Raw genomic sequence first — 20,615 nt, forward strand, 5'->3', positions numbered from 1 at the left:
AATATATTTAAACTAATTTGCTTTTTAAATCGTCCTCTTTCTGAGTAAACTGCCAAACAAAAGAGGCATCGTTGGACAGTTAGATGAGACAAGAGTCAATAGCAGAGTCAGGCATCCATTAGTCGCTTGAATTAACTGCATGAACTTGTTTTCCCATCAGCAAGTGATCTAGCGAGCTTGTAGCTGCCAGCACGCGACAGTAACTAGGGACTAAAGCTGGCTGTTAGCATTTAGCCTGCTAGTTACAGAAGTTCCAACACATCTCTTTCCAACTCGTCAGTTACTGACACTTTGCCAGATTCCTTGGCATCACTTCCTAACGCATTGGGTATAGCACACAGTCACAGTGAACATGTGGCAGAAGTTAATCAAAACCACTTCATTAGGTTTCGGAAAAACATCATGGTTGGGCTTATGATGCCATTTACCGCGAAATTAAAGGTCTGATTGAGGGACTGGGAATGACGTCACACCCGAGTACAAGTCGGAAAAAGTGATGACAATGCGTATGACTGATTTATTGAGACACAAGTAAGACAGAAGAACAACTTATTCCTACAGTTTTGGGTTGGAGTTGGTGGGATTCGTCCAACTTTCAAAGTTCGAGTCGGCGTTCGAGTTGAAATTTTGGGGGAACTGGAAACTTGTAAATCCGACTTCCCAGTTCAATTGGAATGCAGCATTACAATTTCTAAGTGAAATCCAAACAAGGTCAACATGCATTTACATGGAGTAATGTCTGTCTCTTCTCTGGCTGGCGCAATATGTGAAGCACGAGTTCAGATCTGTCTGGATCTGTGCGGTGGATTACTAACTGTTGCAATAGGAATAAACTAAAATTAAGTGACCGGTGAGCCAATCCATGCTGTCATCATATAAGCTAAGGATGCACGCTGTAAAGTTAGCAACTCCCACGACACTGGATAAACAAACTGTCTTGTTCAGTCCTCCTCTAGACAACTGGAGCCATCACCAGCCACCGCAGAAACCCAAGGCTCTCTCTTTATTAAATATTGACTTCATGCACGGACGTTTTCATAAGCGCCTCTACTCCCTCCCTCCCGCCTCCTCTCCATCCCTTCCTCCTTTTAATCCCCAATCCCATTCTTTGTGGGTTTTGGAGTTCCAAGTGCTTGGCGTCACAAAAATTGAGGGCCCACTATTCCTTTCTTTCTCACTCTCTTAATGTTTCTCTTTCTCACTGCTCCTCTTCTCTCTCCTTCCTTCCTTCACTCCCGTTCTCAGGACCGGGCGTGCATGCTTTTAAAAACTTTTGGTGGGAGAACTTGCCAAAGCACATGTCAGAGAGAAACAATGAGGGAACGTTAGTTTGAGAGAAAATACAGGAAGCCAAGAGGTATGGAGTCCAACGGGCCTGTACCCCGGTGAGAGTGTGTGCCTGCCAGAGGAGAGTGTGGTCTGTGGGTGCGGCCCGCCGGGATTACTACCCAGGAACAGAGTGATTTACCTCACACAGGCAGAACCCGTTGGACCGAACATACACAAAAATATTCACACAGACATTCACCAGAACAATAATATACACACACTGTGAGAGTCTAAATTCCCCACGTCCTCTTATTCCCCAACTCGATTTCGCGAAAGCCGCTCCAATGGTGCAGAACATTCCCCCCGTTTCCAAGTTTCTGTGTGTTTGACTTCGACATAAAATAGATCAGCAGATAGTTAATGGAATAGATGAGGTTGAAGGGGACACACGCACATTTTACGACCAGTGCATGAGTGTGGGAGGACGGCTTGACCCCTGTAGATGTCGATGAAGGAGCCTTTGTTGATAAAAAATGATGGGTCACATACTCAGGACCAAGAAGTCGTGGATGGTATCTGTTTTATACAGGACTGAAGAAGGGTCTGGGGGAGATGAGCAAAACCCTGCACTCCATTCATCAAGAGAGGAAAAGAAGAAAGAGAAAAGCAAAAAGAGATACCAGTGTTTGAACATAAGTTGTTTATGGTGAGTGCTGCTCCTTACGTGGGGCTATCCGCCGAGAGCCTTTCAACATAGCGACATGAAACACATGGTGGAAATGGGAGTTGGGAAGCGAACAAGAGTAATATTGGCACAGGGGGAGTCGTAGTCATGAGAGAGTGCATTCTGCGTAACTGGCCTATCCTCCTGTGCTGCGGTTTCTTATGAATCATTACAGTTTCAGAAAAGAGTTAGAAAGAGTTTACAGAATAATTTCAACTCCATTTCTCACATATAGACTTTTAATTGTAGCTAGCTGTTGGACAAACTCACAGAGTGAACTTGCTCACGTCGTGATTTTTAAATTAGGCTACCCACCGCTCCCGTTTGCATGCCTGGTATTGTGGTCGTCTTGCACGTCTTCATATTGTACACAGATGGCAAAGCTGACCTCTCGTGTAGAGGCAACTCAAACCCAAAGAGACCAAACTATTTATTTTCTGTGTAGAGGTGGTGGGGGGAACTTACATCGGTGAAAAGAGCTTTGTGAAAAAGCTCCGTGTCTCTTCATACTGAAGTGTGCTGCTGATGTTTGACATTTGCAACAGAGGGAGTTTAAGGTGGGAGTTTAAGGTGGCAAAGTGCCAGCAATCATGAAAAATTATCCCAAAAAACAAATTGTTGGACCAAATGTCTCTACTTTATACCCTCAGTGGTTCAGGCATTTCAAGATCTGCAGCATGTACACATACTGTTGTTTCACACATACTTTACAGTGTACAGTATGTGTGAAACAACAGTATGTGTAAAATATGATCTGTATCAAACTGACACGTTGTAGCTGCGATCAAATAAGTCAAGCATACATTTTTCATAGAAAGAGATAAAAGTCACGACCATGACTAATGCATCATATTGCATCGTTTAAAAAAAAGGCCCCAGGACCACCCGAGTTGACTTCTACCTCTCAGTCATTGCATAACTCAGACACACGCAGGTATGTGGAGAAAGTAGGGACCAGAGAAATTATTGAACGTATGCTTATATAAATGAAATGAAAGAAAAGGTTCAATGATCAGATTTATAGATAAATAGAGGAGTAATTTAATTAATTAACCTTATCTTTTGGAATTGTGCGATAACCTTTTACTGCATTATGGGGCTCCATAAAGCTGCTGCTAACTGCCTAAGAGAAACTCGAGTAGGCTACGTTAGGGGAGGAAATGCCTTCAGGAAAGTGGAAGAGTAATATGTCATGAATTCTTTCCATGCGGGGAATTTCCACATGCTGGTGGGTTACTATTAGACATGTCTAAATTACATATCTTCCATGTCAGTGGAATGTGTAGCCTACCCCCTTCCACTTTCATCTACACAGCCCTGACTATGAGAAAGCCCCCTCTAATGCGGCAACTTTAATTAAAAAACAGATCACGAAATGGATTTTGGTCGGATGACTGTGCAACTGTCGATTTGGCAGACACTCTCTGTGGCCAAGCTTCTAGTAAAGATACAGTACTGGCATTGTTTCCAGTCTTTTCATTTGTTGAGTTTGTTTAGTTTGTCTGTGTTTACAACATTAAAGTTATTATCTATTCACTCATCCATCTATTTATTTCTTGCCTTTTTTTCATTGTAATTTTTAGTTTTCCAAACTCTGAGCGTTTGTTAATCTAGAAATAACTTGACCTGAGTCAGTTTGTTTGTTTGCGCGTGTGTACATGCCATGCGGTAATGCGGCCAGGTGCTGCCTCATAGCCTTGAGAGATGAGGTAATGTGTGTCAAGATAATGAGAGGACCCCATTTATGTCTGTGTCTGACTTCTCCTTCAGATGTGTGCTGCAGGGGGTGATGACTAAAGCAGTGTTGTGCACTGGTTCGATGTTCCGGTGATAGACACGCACGGCAGTGGCTGACACACCTGTTCACTCCACGTCAGCTCCTGAAGTGTCTGGTTTTGGTTGCGCTCATGGAAACAGAAAAGGAGAGGAACAGACATCCCCGTTGCAGCAGGATGGTCCATTGTATGCGCGCTGTTGCTATTACGCTTGTTGTAGCGGGCTAACTTTCTCATAAACCAAAGCGACTTACGGCAAGAAGCAGACTCGCTGAGGTGAGGTGTTGCAGTGAGTAGCAACGTGACGAAACGTAGAGAATCAGAGTAACGCCTCTTCCCCACTTTCTCGTCACAGCGTGGGAAAGAACATTGCCGTCGCCAGATGAGTGGCAACTTTGTTTATTTTCTGTCAACCAGGATAGCAGAACAGCATGCTAGCTAGTGAAGCTAATTGGCACGTTGTAGAGCAGTGATTCTTAACCTGGGTTCGATCGAACCCCAGGGGTTCGGCGAGTCACTCTCAGGGGTTCGGCAGGTAGACACATCAGTGTTTCCTCTACCATTATAACAGGGTGGTGACCCGCCCCCCTGTGATTTTTGCTATAGCGCCAGATTACAACAGAAGTAATTTAAGCTTCCCATCTTGTTATTTTATTAAACTAAACGGCCGTATGTTATTGATCATTTTATACAGCGGCATGTCATTTCTGTCGCGACGTGGTCGCGCTCACGCTTCTCCTAGCTCTCCGTAGCGAGCGCGGCGGAGCTCCGCCCCCATGCGCACAGACATGTGCGCGCACACAGGTGAGCAGAGAGCGGCCGACATATCGCGTGAAAAGCAAACTGATAAATCTGCGTTTTTTTTAAACGCTCCCAAGGTGGTGAACAGGGCTGGATAGCTCTTCTGATGCGCTACGGCCGAGATTCTTGGTGACTTGCCAGGCGTCTTGGTGAGTTCGTTGCCCTTGAGCATTATTGAGAGTGGCCGTATCAAGCCTGCAAAAAGAGGTACTTTCGGTGCTGCTGAGCCTGGATACTTGAGAATGGAGGAGGGGAAAAAGCACACAAAAACGGAAGGGAGGCTGGGAAAAATTTATAGAAAAAGAACGAGACTCGAGGCAGAGCTGCCAAATGTGTCAACATTAGGGGAAATGTTTGCTGCTATGCTGTTTAATGTTAGCGTTACCACAGCAACAAGGAAAGGAGGACTGGCAGAGAGGAAGCAGGAACAGAGGAGCGTCAGGTAGGCTGATCCGGCAGGCTATACAGACTATAGCTACAGCTGGCTGACGTTACTAAGGCGTGACTTTTAAATGAAAACTCCGCCGGAAGCTTTGTAGAAAAGCTGGCAAACATTGTTACAAGCAGAGAGGCGTCTTTTGTTGTCATGACAATGTTACTACAACATTTTCTCGATAGTACAAAACGTTAAACAGGTGAATAAGCTAACTACCCAAGACAACAACACTGTCAACATGTTTGAATTCATGCACATATCAATAATCAGTTGATGTGTTTGTCGTAATGCACTTGATGACAATATAATTAGCTAGCTAGCCAACCACACAAGCTAGCCAACCTACTTCTTCGCTAGCTACCTTTTAGCTGTTCAGCCGGACAGGTCTTGCTTGTGATTGGTCAGCTGTCAAAAAAGTGCTTGACGTAGCGTAGGGCGTGTTTCTCTGAGAAGTTTAACTTTTTTCAACTGGAAAAGACGCTCTGAGCTGCAGAAATACGCTACCGATGGTGGAGAAAAAAAGGCTCAGCACGGTCTACTCCATAGGATTATAGTAAAACGGACGCTGGCAGCTTAAAAAAATACCCATAGTGTGCACACACTGTTGTTGGGTGTCACATTTTCATATATGTTGAATGTTGTTTGTTTTAATGTGCGGAACTCAGGAAGAATAGCTGTCACCAAGATGGCAAATAAGTTAATGGGGATCCAATTCAACAAATAATCATCTTAGAGGGCTTATAAAGATGTCGATGTGTGATGCATGATGACTCCAGTGATGTCATTCAGTGACCTACAGTATGGCAACAAGAACAAAAAGCTGCATTATTATTATTATTATTATTGCAAAACTAACAAACATACAAAGAGAATAGAACATGTATAGCCTACAAAGAGCCAATGTATACAGACAGCCACTATGTCAAATACAGTAGTACAAAGTAGGAGCAGATACTTATAGTTTTAATAGCTTTCTTATTGTTTTGGACCTTGTTAAGTTAAAGTTAGGCCTACTTGTAATCATCTCTCCTTGATTCTGTATGTCCAGGCAAGTCAAGCTGCAGTTGGAGTGGAGGCTAGAGGCGGAGCAGTGGAGGATAAAAACAATGAGGAAGAACAGGGTGTAGATTACTTTGCCCGTCCTGACCCTTCATTGAGGCAGGCTTTTTTAAACTACCATCTATTTGCACTGGTACCATTGCTTACTGCATGTAGTCATCTTTGTAGTGGTTTGGGGGAATACTGTATATATATGACTGTACAGCACGGTATATAAGACGAGTATATAAGGCGAGTATTTTTGTGCTGGTGGGTGTGGTCCGACCGATTGGGGTGGGCCTGTCTGGGCCAAAAATGCCAGGGCCTAATTGTTGTCCCAGTCCAGCCCTGGTGGTGAAGATGGGACAAGTAGTCTCGGAGTAGCTCTCCTGCTCCGAGTTCAAGAGCAGAAATGAGGTGGGGCGCGAGGGGAAATGCTGTTTTTTTAATTTTTATTACAAGATCTTGATTGAGAACTTCACATATTACAAAGTATACAGATATACAACTAAGTCATTCATAAATATAAAAGACCGAAACGCCTGTATTTCCCTGTAAATGTTTACGTTACGCCGTTAACAAATTATGCTGCGCATGCGCTACGGCCGAGATTCTTGGTGACTTGCCAGGCGTCTTGGTGAGTTCGGTGTTCCTGCTGTTGCCCTTGAGCATTATTAAGAGTGGCCGTATCAAGCCTGCAACCCCGTTTTAAAAAGAGGTGTAGTGGAAAGCTCATTTTAATACATGTAGTAATAATAATAAAACGTGATGACTCACACATTTGTTTTGCAAAGGTTGCACAACATTTTTGTTTTTCGAAAAAATAACAGTGTAAAACTCAGTAAAACTCTTTATTGCCAAATATTTGAACTTGTTTTGTTTAGTTTTTCACAGGTTGCACTTTTTTGGTATTATCTTGAAAAGGTGTTCAGTGTAAAACAGGTGAATTCAGCCACAATAAGCTAAATATTGCACAGATAGAACTGTATTTGTATTCTAAAAAAGTGATTGAAAACTTATATTAGTTTTTTGTCTGATGGAACAATCTGGTTTAATTGAAAGTGACATCTATATATGTACTACATTATAAGTACCCTGACCACACCAACTAGATAAACTGTTGAGCTGCATCTATTTTAACAAGCTCAATAAGCTTCTTTTATACATGTTTACTTTTTTGTTTTGTTTTGTGTTATGTGATCGCTATATTGACAATGAATTAGATGTTTCAAGCATGAAATTAGTTAAATAATTCTTATACTGCATTTAATTGTTGAGCGTATTTGAATGTTAACTTTTCCAAATTGTATTTAGGTCGGCAAAAGCACCAACTATAGGTGTTCGTATCGGCCGGTCCCCGCCCCCTGAACCTGTACACCTAGCAGAAACACTGCACAGTATAGCTCGGTTTCATCTTGGCTGACGACATTTTGGGCAACTCACCATTTTTCTTCGCCGTGTTATGCTGCGTTCACACCAAAAGCTTTGCAAAGTCAATGCACAGATGTGAATGGAATGATAGACCGAAGTAAAAAATTATCTAAACGTTAACATTCAATCAACATCTTTAAATAATCTGAGAAAAAAACGAACACTTTTGAAATAATTTTGAAAGTCTTTTCATGGGCGAACATAGTCTTTTTTTTCCAAACATATTTTTAATGAAAACATGCTCACTGGGCTCTAAGCAGTGTTGGGCAAGTTACGGAAAATTAGTAATTAGTTACAGTTACTAGTTACTTCTTTTAAAAGTAATTTAATTACTTTACTAGTTACTGTATATCAAAAGTAATTAGTTACTAGGGAAAGTAACTTTTAAGTTACTTTTATGTCTGCTTTTTTAATGTAATGAACAGTACTGAACAGTCAAACACAATAAACATTGTGTCGACCTATTTATTGCAATCAACAGGGCAACAGGCCTTCAAATCAAGCAGGAGTACACAAGGTTAACAAAATATTTTCACAAAAATGCCTCATAAGGCAAAGCTATAGATAAGAGATGAGATTCTCAACACACGTTAAAATGGGCTAACACGTCTCATCTCTCACCTCTGACCAGTAGTCACAACATTGCTAGCTCTCAAACTAGTTATTGTACCTCAAGAGGAGAAGCTTCTCAAACTTTTGATCTGAGAGCCTCTTCCTCTTTGGAGAGAATCAGGTTCCCAAGGCTAAAGAGTCATCAGTGCCATAACGTCCGAGACGTTACAATATCATTGCGCCACCAAGGTCCTGCGATGTCGGATCAGAAGCAGCTAAAGTAGGCCTATCTCAGGGGTGCTCGTGAGAGTGTGCTCACCTGCCGCGCGCGAGCCGAGAAGAGTTGTTGACGGGGGACGGGACGGGACGGTGCTAGTGACTTTTTCTTTGCTCCATCCCGATACGCGCAAACCGGTGTCGGAGCTCTGCGGCGCACGAGACGGCGGCCAGAGAACTGTTAACGCGACACGTAGAGACAGAAATGACGTGCTGCTGCTGTAATGTGGCGCTATCGTGAAAGTGACAGGGGGGCGGGCCAAATTTTTTTAATGTCATGCGATCTACCAATACTACGCCGCGATCGACTGGCAGGTCGCCGCGATCGACGTATTGAGCACCCCTGAGCTATCTTGTCTTCTTGTCTGCAAGTGTTCATTTTTCACAAAAGAGAGTAACGCGAGTAACGAACTCATTTACATTTCAGTAATTGTAACTGCGTTAGTTGAGATAAATAAATACTTCGTTACACGCTCGTTACCGCTAAAAGTAGTGGAATTACAGTAACGCGTTACTCCCAACACTGGCTCTAAGTGACACTCTTCTATATGTCTGTGATTGAAAAGCACACATGAGCCGAAATGCTCCTCATTGTGCACATTTACAGTGTATTTTTACATCATAGTTTTGACAGCAAGTGTATCCGCATGCCTTCTTCACAGCCCTAGTAGTAATAATAATAAAATGTGATGACTCACATATTTGTTTTGGTATTATCTTGAAAAGGTATTCAGTGTAAAACAGGTGAATTCAGCCACAATAAGCTAAATATTGCCCAGATAGAACTGTATTTGTATTCTAAAAAAGTGATTGAAAACTTATATTAGGTTTTTGTCTGATGGAATAATCTGGTTTAATTGAAAGTGACATCTATATATGTACTACATTATAAGTACCCTGACCACACCAACTAGATAAACTGTTGAGCTTGCATCTATTTTAACAAGCTCAATAAGCTTCTTTTATACATGTTTACTTTTTTGTTTTGTTTTGCGTTATGTGATCGCTATATTGACAATGAATTAGATGTTTCAAGCATGAAATTAGTTAAATAATTCTTATACTGCATTTAATTGTTGAGCGTATTTGAATGTTAACTTTTCCAAATTGTATTTAGGTTGGCAAAAGCACCAACTATAGGTGTTCGTATCGGTCGGTCCCCGCCCCCTGAACCTGTACACCTAGCAGAAACACTGCACAGTATAGCTCGGTTTCATCTTGGCTGACGACATTTTGGGCAACTCACCATTTTTCTTCGCCTTGTAATGCTGCGTACACACCAAAAGCTTTGCAAAGTCAATGCACAGATGTGAATGGAATGATAGACCGAAGTAAAAAATTCGCCCGGCACTGAGTTGCGAAAGCCAATCAGCTACGTTAGCTATGTTTTGAAGAAATCAGATTTTATTATTTCAACTACGAAGGGTTCGGCTAATGCACCGATGAACATTGAAGGGTTCAGTACCTCCGATAAGGTGAAGAACCACTGATTTAGAGTATGAACATATTCACAATGTAAAAAATTATCTAAACGTTAACGTTCAATCAACATCTTTAAATAATCGGAGAAAAAAACGAACACTTTTGAAATAATTTTGAAAGTCTTTTCATGGGCGAACATAGTCTTTTTTTCCAAACATATTTTTAATGAAAACATGCTCACTGGGCTCTAAGTGACACTCTTCTATATGTCTGTGATTGAAAAGCACACATGAGCCGAAATGCTCCTCATTGTGCACATTTACAGTGTATTTTTACATCATAGTTTTGACAGCAAGTGTATCCGCATGCCTTCATGAGTGAGTGTATGTGTGTGTGTGTGTGTGTGTGTGTGTGTGTGTGTGTGTGTGTGTGTGTGTGTGTGTGTGTGTGTGTGTGTGTGTGTGTGTGTGACCACACCATTAGGAAACCCCAGAGTAATAACTCACACTGCTCGGTGACAGGAGCTGCTGCGATGCCCAGTGCAGTTACGCCATCCCAACAACGAGGACACACCGCTCACAGCTGCCCCCTTTTCCAACAACAACCGCACCAGACCGTTCAACTGCCATCTGCCAAGCCTTTATCATCGCCTCCCTGTCCTGGCTCAAATGTGTGTGTGCGTGTGAACACTCACCGGAAGGGGTATAACATGACCACTGGTTTGAGATAGAGGAGGAATCCGTTTAAAGTTTTGCGTCATATGAAAAGGTGTAAAATTTAGGGGAAAAGGCGGAAGGATGTCTGTATGTATTAATAATTTGATCCCCTCATGTTCGTTTGAAAATCCTATCCGGCCTTATGTTCATTTACTTAAAACAGTCAACTCAAATGAATTAAAGCTGTGCTTTGGATCATACCTCATGAATGTTCCCTGAGTTTGACCCAGTTAGACCTTTTCTCTTCTTTCTACACTTCATAAATCTGTCTAGTCATAATCCTCCTCCAGGCTGCTGCACAAACCCCTGAGATATAAAAATAAAATAAAAGAATAAAGGCTTTCTTTAAGTTTGCTTAATCTTAAATCATCACAGCTCTCTTACAGCTCGGAGAGACTAATCTGCTTACATGTCTTTAACCGCGGTGCCAACAGCAACATCAGAAACAAGACCAGATTAAATCTGAGGCGCAGAAGACAAAAGCCTCCTCCTGTAGCTCAAAACCACACATTTAATTTAAAGACTGTAAAACTAATTCACTGAGGAGTTGTTTGTGTGAAGAGCTTATCTTTCTTTTTTGGGAATCTCCAGCCTAATGCAGATCAGACTTGTTCGCATGAGATGCGCTTATTGTCTTGAGATGATGTGTAACTTTCTCAGTGGTGAAAATATGTGTGAGTAATGTGTGTATTGTGGAAAGAGACCTATTCAAGACTGGCCTCCACCACCACGTCATAAATTGTCCCTTATCATCTCTGCTCCAGATGATAACGCCCAGGAAGGAGACGGCAACCCCGACATGTGCAATACACACACGCATGCAAAGAAAAACACACACCACATTATAAGATCCACACACCACATCATACCCTTTGGATAAAAGGATAAACCGATATACAATACATCACGATAAATAATGTTAGGAACAGATGTGGCTCCATTAAAAGCTCATTATTCAGAATGGATAGTCATTCTTGTGGCTGTTTTTCCCTCAAAGGAAATACAAAGTGCATTTTAAGCATGTTATGTTTCTGTCCTTTGAGGAGACAACAAAACACTTAGGACATTCAGTTTATTGCACATGTTGGCTTGAGTCAAGTTATGTAACAGTTCATTGAAACTCTTTTTGAGCCACATGCAAAATGGGTTTTGTTTTCTCTCTCAATTCAATCTGCAAGCAACACTGATAATAATGTTCAGGCTGACTTCTGTAGACATGAAAAACAAAGAGGTTGTGCTTGTGTTTTGTTTTGGTCACGAGGTGGATAAAGGCTGAGGATTCTTTTGAGAAAGTGAGAAAATGCACATTTTAAAATGAGAGACTGGATGAAGTAAGCCAATACAAGCAGAGATGAAGGAGTGACTGAGTCTTGACGTTTCTGATACCGGAGTGACGCTCTTCCGAGGAAAGGAGACGATAAGACTTCAATCAAAATTATAATCGGAGACTCCGGGGCACATACACCCTGATACCAAACATGGAATGTAGTTTTGGCCTTCATTATTGTTTAACAACAGGAAAGGAAAGCACTTCATTAAAAAGTAGACAGGTAGAAAACTTTTCTCCAGTATTGATGGCCTCCAGTAAACTGTTTTACATGTCTGTGATTTCGGGGCCTGAGGTAGTAAATGTAATTCAAGTTCACTGCATATTCATTGCCTCTTAACAGCTCTCAACATGGCGACGGCTGAACCGGGTTGGACTTTCAGTGTGATAGAGTGTCTAGCGGAGCATGTGGGGCACACTCACACACACAAACATGCACTACAAAGCATGTCAACAAAGTATTACAACCTAACAAAAGCAAGGAGAAGCTTGCACAGAGGGCCACTTTGTTTTCAGGTAAACAATACTGCTCTATCTCTTCAGCAAATAGTTGTTCTCTGCTCTATGAACACCCTGAGCGTCGTAGAGAACCGTTTACAGATTGTGTACCCATCTGTGTTCCCTTTTTCTTTACATTTGTATTGAATTAAAATGACCCGTAAATGTAAAAGCAAACAGACGTGACATTATCTGACGGCTATTTCATAACTTTTTTAATATACTGTTGAAATATAAAGACAATTTATAGCTGCAATGAAAAGTTGTACTTGGATCATGGATCATGTGGCGTGAAACAGAGTCCAGTTTGTCGTGGAGTTAACACCTCTCAGTCCCCAGAGAGACATTGCACTCTGTCTTGGACTAAATGTTTCACAGAGGCCGGGCCTGTATCACGGCGGGTCGATTACAGTCGCTGTTACAGCCATCATTTAATAACAACACAAACACACGCACACACACACACACACGCAGGCAGGAAGTCAATCATTTTAATGTGGACTAAAGTGCATGAAGTCACATAAATATGCATACACACACGCGAGCGAGCGTGCACGCACACACACGCACACACACACAAACCCACACTCTTCGTCCCAATAAAAGTTGCCTTTACCTGCAGTCTGTCCACAAACAGAGAGAGGAAGCCTGGAGTTACTCCATCCCCAAGGAGCTTATCAATCATTCTGCTGTTGGAAAAGGTCGGTTGTTGCTGTTGTTGTTGGCTCACAGTGTTCCGAGCTCCTGGAATGCAGTTGTTTTCCAAACCGCTAAGTGATTGACAGATTAGTTTGCTGTAATAAATTGGACCGCTTTGACAGAGACAGAAGGGGGGAAAGGGACACTGAATCTGATGCTTCAGCTCTTTTTGAGGATAAACCTGATGATATTCTTTATTTACCACAGTGTATCATTTTCACCTTGTGAGTCTGTGTGTGTGCGTGCGTGCATGTGTGTGTGTCATCATGGCAAAATGTGGTCCTGGAGACAACTACTGGAGTGGGAACACAGGAGTACTTTGCCCGGTTTGTGGAGAGATTCCGTCTCTGCAAATATAATGTCAAATATATAATGGGGGTAAAAAGTGGCGACAATGATCCCACGAACACGAATCTTCTGTATCAGGCCAAAGCATTACAGGATATAGTCTATTTCTTTGTGACACAGACATTCATTCTTGTCCAAACACTCTTAAAAACATATGAATGAGCCACTCTGTTGCACTGGGTAACATGTTGCTTTATTACCATTAACACAGGCAGTTCATTTTGAGTGGTGCTGTAAATGCTCACGAGATCACCAGTCCACTGCTGAAACTAGTCCCCCAAGCAGTGGCGGCTGGTGGCATTTTTTTTGGTGGGCCATCCAATTAATTTCAGCAAACATCCCAGTATGATTCAATGCAAAAAAAGTATTAAACAAGCATTTCTAATTTGTCATTGAATATTTAACATTTATTCCGATACTGAAATAATAAGGACATCTTATTCATACAATTCAGTATCCACACTACCGTTCAAATGTTTGGGATTACCCAGACAATTTCATGTTTGCCATTAAAACTCACACTTTTATTCATCAAATGAATTTGAAAAATGAATAGAACATATAGTCGAGACATTGACAAGGTTAGAAATACAGATTTTTATTTGAAATATTAATTTTGTTCTTCAAACTTTTAGCTCAGAGGAAGGCCAGTTGTATAGCTTCTCTCACAAGCATAACTGTTTTCAGCTGTGCTAACATAAGGGGTTTCAAGGGTTTTCTAATCCTCCGTTAGTCTTCGAAAGCGATCAGAACAAGTGTATATAACAATCAATCAAACTTTTATTACAGACTCAAGGTCCAGATAGTACAGAACATTAAAATAGAATAAAATACATACAAAACCACAAGTAAAAAACAAAAATGTAGTGCTGAATATATATATATATATATATATATATATATAAAATATAATAGAACATGTTTATATATTACGATGCCCCTATGAATCTTGTTAGGGTAAAGTGAGCCTGTTTTTATCCACCTCCTCACTGTGTTTCTTCACCTCAATCCTATGTTTGTTGTCCAGCTGGTAGTGACATTCACTTTTAATCGGAGTCCTGGTGTTCTTATGTTTTCTTAATTCTTAAGTGCTTCATGTCCCTTACTCCCGTATCTGTCCATGCCTGATCTGTTCCCGTTGATTTTACTGGGTCGGGTCTTCTTGGAAGAGAAGTGCTCGTGCTCCCGTTGTCACGTCGTTAAAAAAAAGAGCCTGACAAGAACGCGCATCTTTTGGGCCAGATGACTTTGACCCAAAGCTGAAACTACTTTAGGAGACGGATCGGCTAAATTGTATGTCACTCATTTACATCTTTAATTAGTAACAGGCTAAACTGCTTAATAGGCACGTCTCTTGTGGGCCAGAACGATTCGGCCCCAGCGCAGCTGAGACATGCAGACAGGCGGAGAGGACGTGCAGGACGTGGAGGAAAAGCATATCTTTTTTATATTACCGGATATATTCCATATCTCCAAAACAAAAATATTGACAATTTGTATAATCTATAAATATCATTATAATAATTTTTGTATACTTTTTTTTTGTGGCTCCCGTGGCTGGCTCTATTCTATTTGCCAGCCGCCACTGCCTCTAACACTACCTCCCGTTTGAGTAACTCACTCCTGACTACAGTTCCCAGCTGTCAGAAGAAATAACAGATTCCTTTTTTAAATGGCGTCCTCAGCAGGACAGAACGGGACCGAGGCCCGAGCATTGAAGTCAAAGAGCATTGAGAGATCAAATAGTGCGTTGTTGGTTTTGGTCTTAGCATGACATTTATTGATAATAAGAAGAGTACTGAATAGCACCCGCCTCAACTTTTAGTTTCCATAATCCATCACAGGCCACCACCACGTGATGCGCTGGGAGATCAGGCAGCTCCTTTAGTAGCTGTTCATAATGGACTAATGGGTATTATTCTGATGTGAAAATATTTCACGTCAGTTTATTATACATTATTTAATAGTCTACACATTTTAACGTTTGCTAATACCTACGTTTCAGCACATTATCCAGCTAAAGACAAAAATAAATGTGTATATTTTGTCTTTTTATGGGAACTGAAATCTAGATGATCACTATCCATTATCCTTTATATGTGTGAATATCTGTCCAACCTATCCATGAGGTATCTTACTTCAAATGGACATATTCATATATGTGTGTGTGCGCGTGTGTTGAACTCTTACCCACATACCACCAACTTTATTACAACATTTTACAATAAAAACAAAACCTAATTGGTATGGACCTATGACTTCCTTCGTGTGTTTGTATTTGTTGACATGATTCGTTGCACCTCCATGACCTCCCAAGTCTTTGACCCTTCCCTGCAGCCTTTCTCTTTCTGGTGTCAAAGGTCAACAGTCAGCGGTCAACGCTGTCTGTCACAGGCCAGACCGCAGACTGGAACCCCGACACCACATCCAGACCTCTAGCTAAAACAAACACTGCATTGCTGGCCGCTGTGCAGTTTTTAGTGCAGCGTGTGAACAAGGTCACTAATTACAGAAGAAGAAAAACACAGCCTTGAGCCCAGGGGAGAATAGGGGCATGTCGCAACATTTTAGTTGCTCCATGTCAAAATGTGAGACACAATAGAGAAAGTTTTCCAGACACATAAACATTGTTAGAGCTTGACTAAGATAATGCCAGATTCCAGTCGGCTGGGTTTACTCACATTGATGGTAAGTTTCTCTTTTGTCTGTCTGAGACACAAACCTTCCCACACAGATGAAGGATGAAAGGACATAGGGGCGCTTATTGTTTTACCTGTTTCACATTCGTTACTCAACTGAAGTCTGTGTGAGTCATCTGAGAGAAGGCAGTCACAACAGAGCTTGCACAATGCAGCTCATATGCACAACTTCAGGTATCATCCATAGAAACACACACACACACACACACACACACATTGATTTCAGGAATGATGTCGATGATGATTCGATAAGATTAAATGGAACTCACTTACGTTGTCGATACATCCTCTTGCAGGTCGAACTCAGTGGGAGGGCAGCTGTGAAGGTGCTGGCCGTGTTCTAACTCAGGATGTTGTTTTAACATTTGAAGAGTGCTTATGATCTTATTAAGCTGCAAGGCGAGAGGAACATTGGGGCTGTAAATGCTGGCGCTGGGCTGCATTGATCAAAGCAGCTTTATTGGCATGTCGGTCCAGGAAACATCCAAACTCCCTGCTCCCTTAATGGAGTCAAATTGCATTTTTCATATATCTCCAATAGCATAAAAAGGGATATAAAAAACTTTTTCAAACTTTGTTAAATATTTAAAATGTTTTACTCATTTCTAGACTATTTGCTTTAACGCCTTTATTGTGTTAAATTTTCTCAATGTGATGGCATGAACTGTTCTGCAAGCATACTTTTTAGGAGGTGTCCGTTTTGTGTAGGAACTTTTTTCCTCCTGAATGAAACTGCTCCCAAAATGGGGATTAAAAAATTGTGGGAAATTTGAATTTTTTCTTTCTTAATCCTGGGTCATTTAGTTTTGAAGATCTCATCAGAGAGCGGTGAAATTGCCCTTTAAATCTCAGCAGTGGATGCAGAATGTGCATGAGCATGCTTTTGAAATTATATTTTCATGCTGCAGGGTGAAAATGAGAACTCAAGAATTCCATGATTCAAGCGTTATTGTCCTTCTGCAACACAGGGTTGCACAACGAAAAGCAGTTGCAGAGTAGTCCATTTATTCCACACACAAAAAACACATCAAAACCAAAACCAAAACAGCAGTGCATTCCTGTAGTGCAGCTTTTGCCATTTGTTATAAAAACAAAAAGACAACAATGTAGAAAAAATCATAATAGCTACCGGACGCCATTAATACAAAGTATTTCATATCACACGTGACTGTACTGAAGCTCAAAACTCAGATCAAGAAATATAACGTTATTTGTGTGCATTTATATTTTTAAGAGTTTCTTTGTGTATTAGTAATCATCTTTGTGAGGATCAGTTTTAGTTTTGTACTAAATGATGGAAACCACGGCACTTTCAATGTATAAAATTTACTTTCCAAAACTGCAGTTAAAAGGTGAAGACAAATAAAGTACAAACATATGTGTGTGTGTGTGGGCTATTTTTATTTATTTTTTTGCATGTAATTCTGGAGCCGGTGGAAAAGCATGTTGGACGACTTCTTCTCCTTTTTTGTGGTCTGGCTCCAGAGATCTTCCAGCTGGAACCTCATGGAGCTCTTGGTCTTTTTCCATTCACGCTCCTTCTCCTGCAGAGTCTTCCTGAGGTGTTTTGGGGCCTGAAGGAGGGCTGACTTGTCCTCCTGCCACTTGATGCATCGTCTCTCTCTTGCTTCTTTGGATTTCCTCATCAAGCTGAGCCCCACTGGAGGCTCTCTTTGTCTCTCCTGCTGCAAGCGGAGACGCTCTGTCTCCAGCAGGTCTTTTACCTTTTTCAGAGTCGCTGCGACTGCGACCTTCCTGGTGTTCCGCTCCGGCTGGTGTTCATGGGAAGCCTGGTCCCTTCCCAGCAGATCCTGAGCCTCCTCCTTCTGATTGTAGAGAGCGTCCTCCTGCTTGCTGTGTGGCTTTTCTTTCTCCCAGCATCTGAGCTTGAACCCTCTTGAACTTAAGAGAGCTCTCCAACTTAAGACAGCTCTGTAACGCTCTTGAACGGGCCTTCAGCTGCAGTCTTGTGATTGTGATACGACCACGGCACCAGAGTCCTTTTCAGCACGGAGCTCTGACTTGATCACATCTACTTCTTTGGTTTTGGAGGTCTGCTGTTCAAGAGCTCTCTGAGCTTTCCGCAGCATCGGGCAGATATTTTCCAACTAGGAGTTCATGTGGTCCGTGTCCCTGGTGTGTCGAGCATGTGCCTAATCCAGTTTGGCTTTCAGGTCACATATCTCCCACGAGAGTCTTCTCATGGCTCCAACTGTTGTCCTCCTTCTTTTCTTGGAGCTGATCAAAGAAATTGGCCAGCAAGTCCTTTTGGATCTCCAGAACTTTGCCCTCATATTTGCACGAGCCTCACTGTCCCTCAGTTCACACCTGCATTGCTGCTCCAGTGAACTGGGGTAGAAATGAAGGATTTTAAAAATATGACATAGAAAGAACATTGAAACTTGAACGTCCTTCCACATGAGTGTGTGTCCATGTGCGCTCAGTCACCTATTAGGTTTTTTAAATTTACTTTGATGTAAGATTGAAAAACTGTTAGCGCTAACGAACAACATATTGTACAATTTGACCAGTTATATATTGAATGGTTTATCTTGATTTGTCATTAATATTATTTATTTTTTGATTTTTTGGGGGTGGAAAGCCTTGCAGTTGTTCAGTGATTATGTATCTCTACACTTGTAGGAAAGTTTCATTTACAGTTCTGAGTGACATGTTTCCAAGAATGTTACATTTTATTTGCTTTAGATTATGGTTCTGGTAATGTAATAATTTGTCATTTGTATGTTTTGTGTCGGCTACATTGTTTATTTTTTCCCCATAATCACCAAAGCATAAAAGACTAATTTTAAAAAGTGGTACATATTCTGATTTTTAAAAAATGTTTTAAACTAACATAAAGTGTCTTGGTATGTAGTAAGTACGGAATCTTTTTATTTGTTTATTTGACTTCTTCTTATCTTTTGAATTGTAGGGGGTGAGGAATTATGATAGTCAAAACTCACCCATCTGACATCCATCTAACTCTGAGCTGAGTCTTCCTGAAGGAGGGCAGTAAACAAAGTGAAATCAAATTAAATAGCTGTATAATAGCTTGTACAAAAATACATTAATCTCAAAAGGAGAGGAAATGCTTTGTACCAGATATCGCTAATAGCTCAATTCAATCTATATTACATACATAATTCATACAAAGTTGTAAAAACATGTCGTCAAAATGTCAAGTTGATGCTCAAAAAACTGAATGCTTAAAATCGATTTTTTAACCTCTGGGAAAAAACACAGAAGTCTCTTCCAGTTTTCAGATTAATATTGAGTTTCTTTTAGTTTCCATCCTTTAGCTCTCCCCTCTTCACGGCAGCCTCACTGTGTGTTTGTGTATATGTGGCCCAAAATGAACAATATTGGCCACGTTCAACGTCAACAAGGAACACGTCATCCAGCGTATCTGTGAGAAGGTTCAGTTCTGTCATTGTAATCGGCAAAGGTAGGAAAAGTTGAATGACTAAAAATAACAATGGCCGCTCTAGTGGGATTGTATGGCACCCATGGGACTGCTAGGAAATGTTGTGTTCTTCCATTTTGTATCTGTCCTTGGATACATAGAGCATATACATACATACTGTACATGGCGTACTCTGGGGAGATTCACATACATCACTATATCCCCACTGAAAAGTCCTCACACGCTGTTGCTGCTGGCCTACGGATGAGCGATGTAGTTTAACTGTGTGTGTTTTACATTTGTGCGCCTTTCCTTAACCCTTGTGTTGCCTTAGGGTCATTTTGACCCGAATCAATATTACACCCTCCCCCCGCCTTTGGGTCATTTTGACCCGATTCAATGTTTCACCCTCCTGTTACCTTTATATTTACTAACATATTTTACCCTTTGGGTTCAATTTGACGCCAGCAATTAAAACCTTCAGAAAATTATTAGAATTAATATTGTTTTCCAAGTTTAAGTGTGAGGTACTTTATGTTTGTTTGTTGACTACCGAAAGAACACCGACATTAAACATTGAATGGGGTCAAATTAATCCTAAGGCGGGGGGAGGGTGTAATATTGATTCGGGTCAAAATGACCCTAAGGCAACACAAGGGTTAAGAACTAAAGTACTTCAGTGGGAGTGGCTTCAAGGAAGTATGAGTGTATATGTGGGGTTGTGTGAGTTATTGTACTGCTTAGTCTTAAGGGAGTGAGGGGGAGTGTAAACTGAAGGAACAGCTTGGGGCCACTTCATATCCAAGTCAAGCGTTAAACAACCTCCACCCACCACACCCCGTACACACACACACACACACACACACACACGCACATGCACACACACACCTGCATGATCCCAGGACTGGAGGGCCCGATGATATACTAAGTGATCTAAATTCACAGACTTTGCAGACACACAGGTAACTGTCCCTGGACACTCATCCTGCGCAGGTGTGTGTGTGTGTGTGTGTGTGTGTGTGTGTGTGTGTTTAAGAGAGAGTACATATATGAAAGTCTAAAAGTGTTTCATTATGTGGATTTGGAGTATATTAAGTATAATAATATGTATGCCAGTGAGTTGATTCCCAGCACCCCCTATAAAATAAAAAACTAGACATGAGAGTGCCCTGTTTACTCTTTATTACCATGGAAAGAACCT

Source organism: Pseudoliparis swirei, chromosome 24, assembly GCF_029220125.1.
Source record: "Pseudoliparis swirei isolate HS2019 ecotype Mariana Trench chromosome 24, NWPU_hadal_v1, whole genome shotgun sequence".
Taxonomy (NCBI): domain Eukaryota; kingdom Metazoa; phylum Chordata; class Actinopteri; order Perciformes; family Liparidae; genus Pseudoliparis; species Pseudoliparis swirei.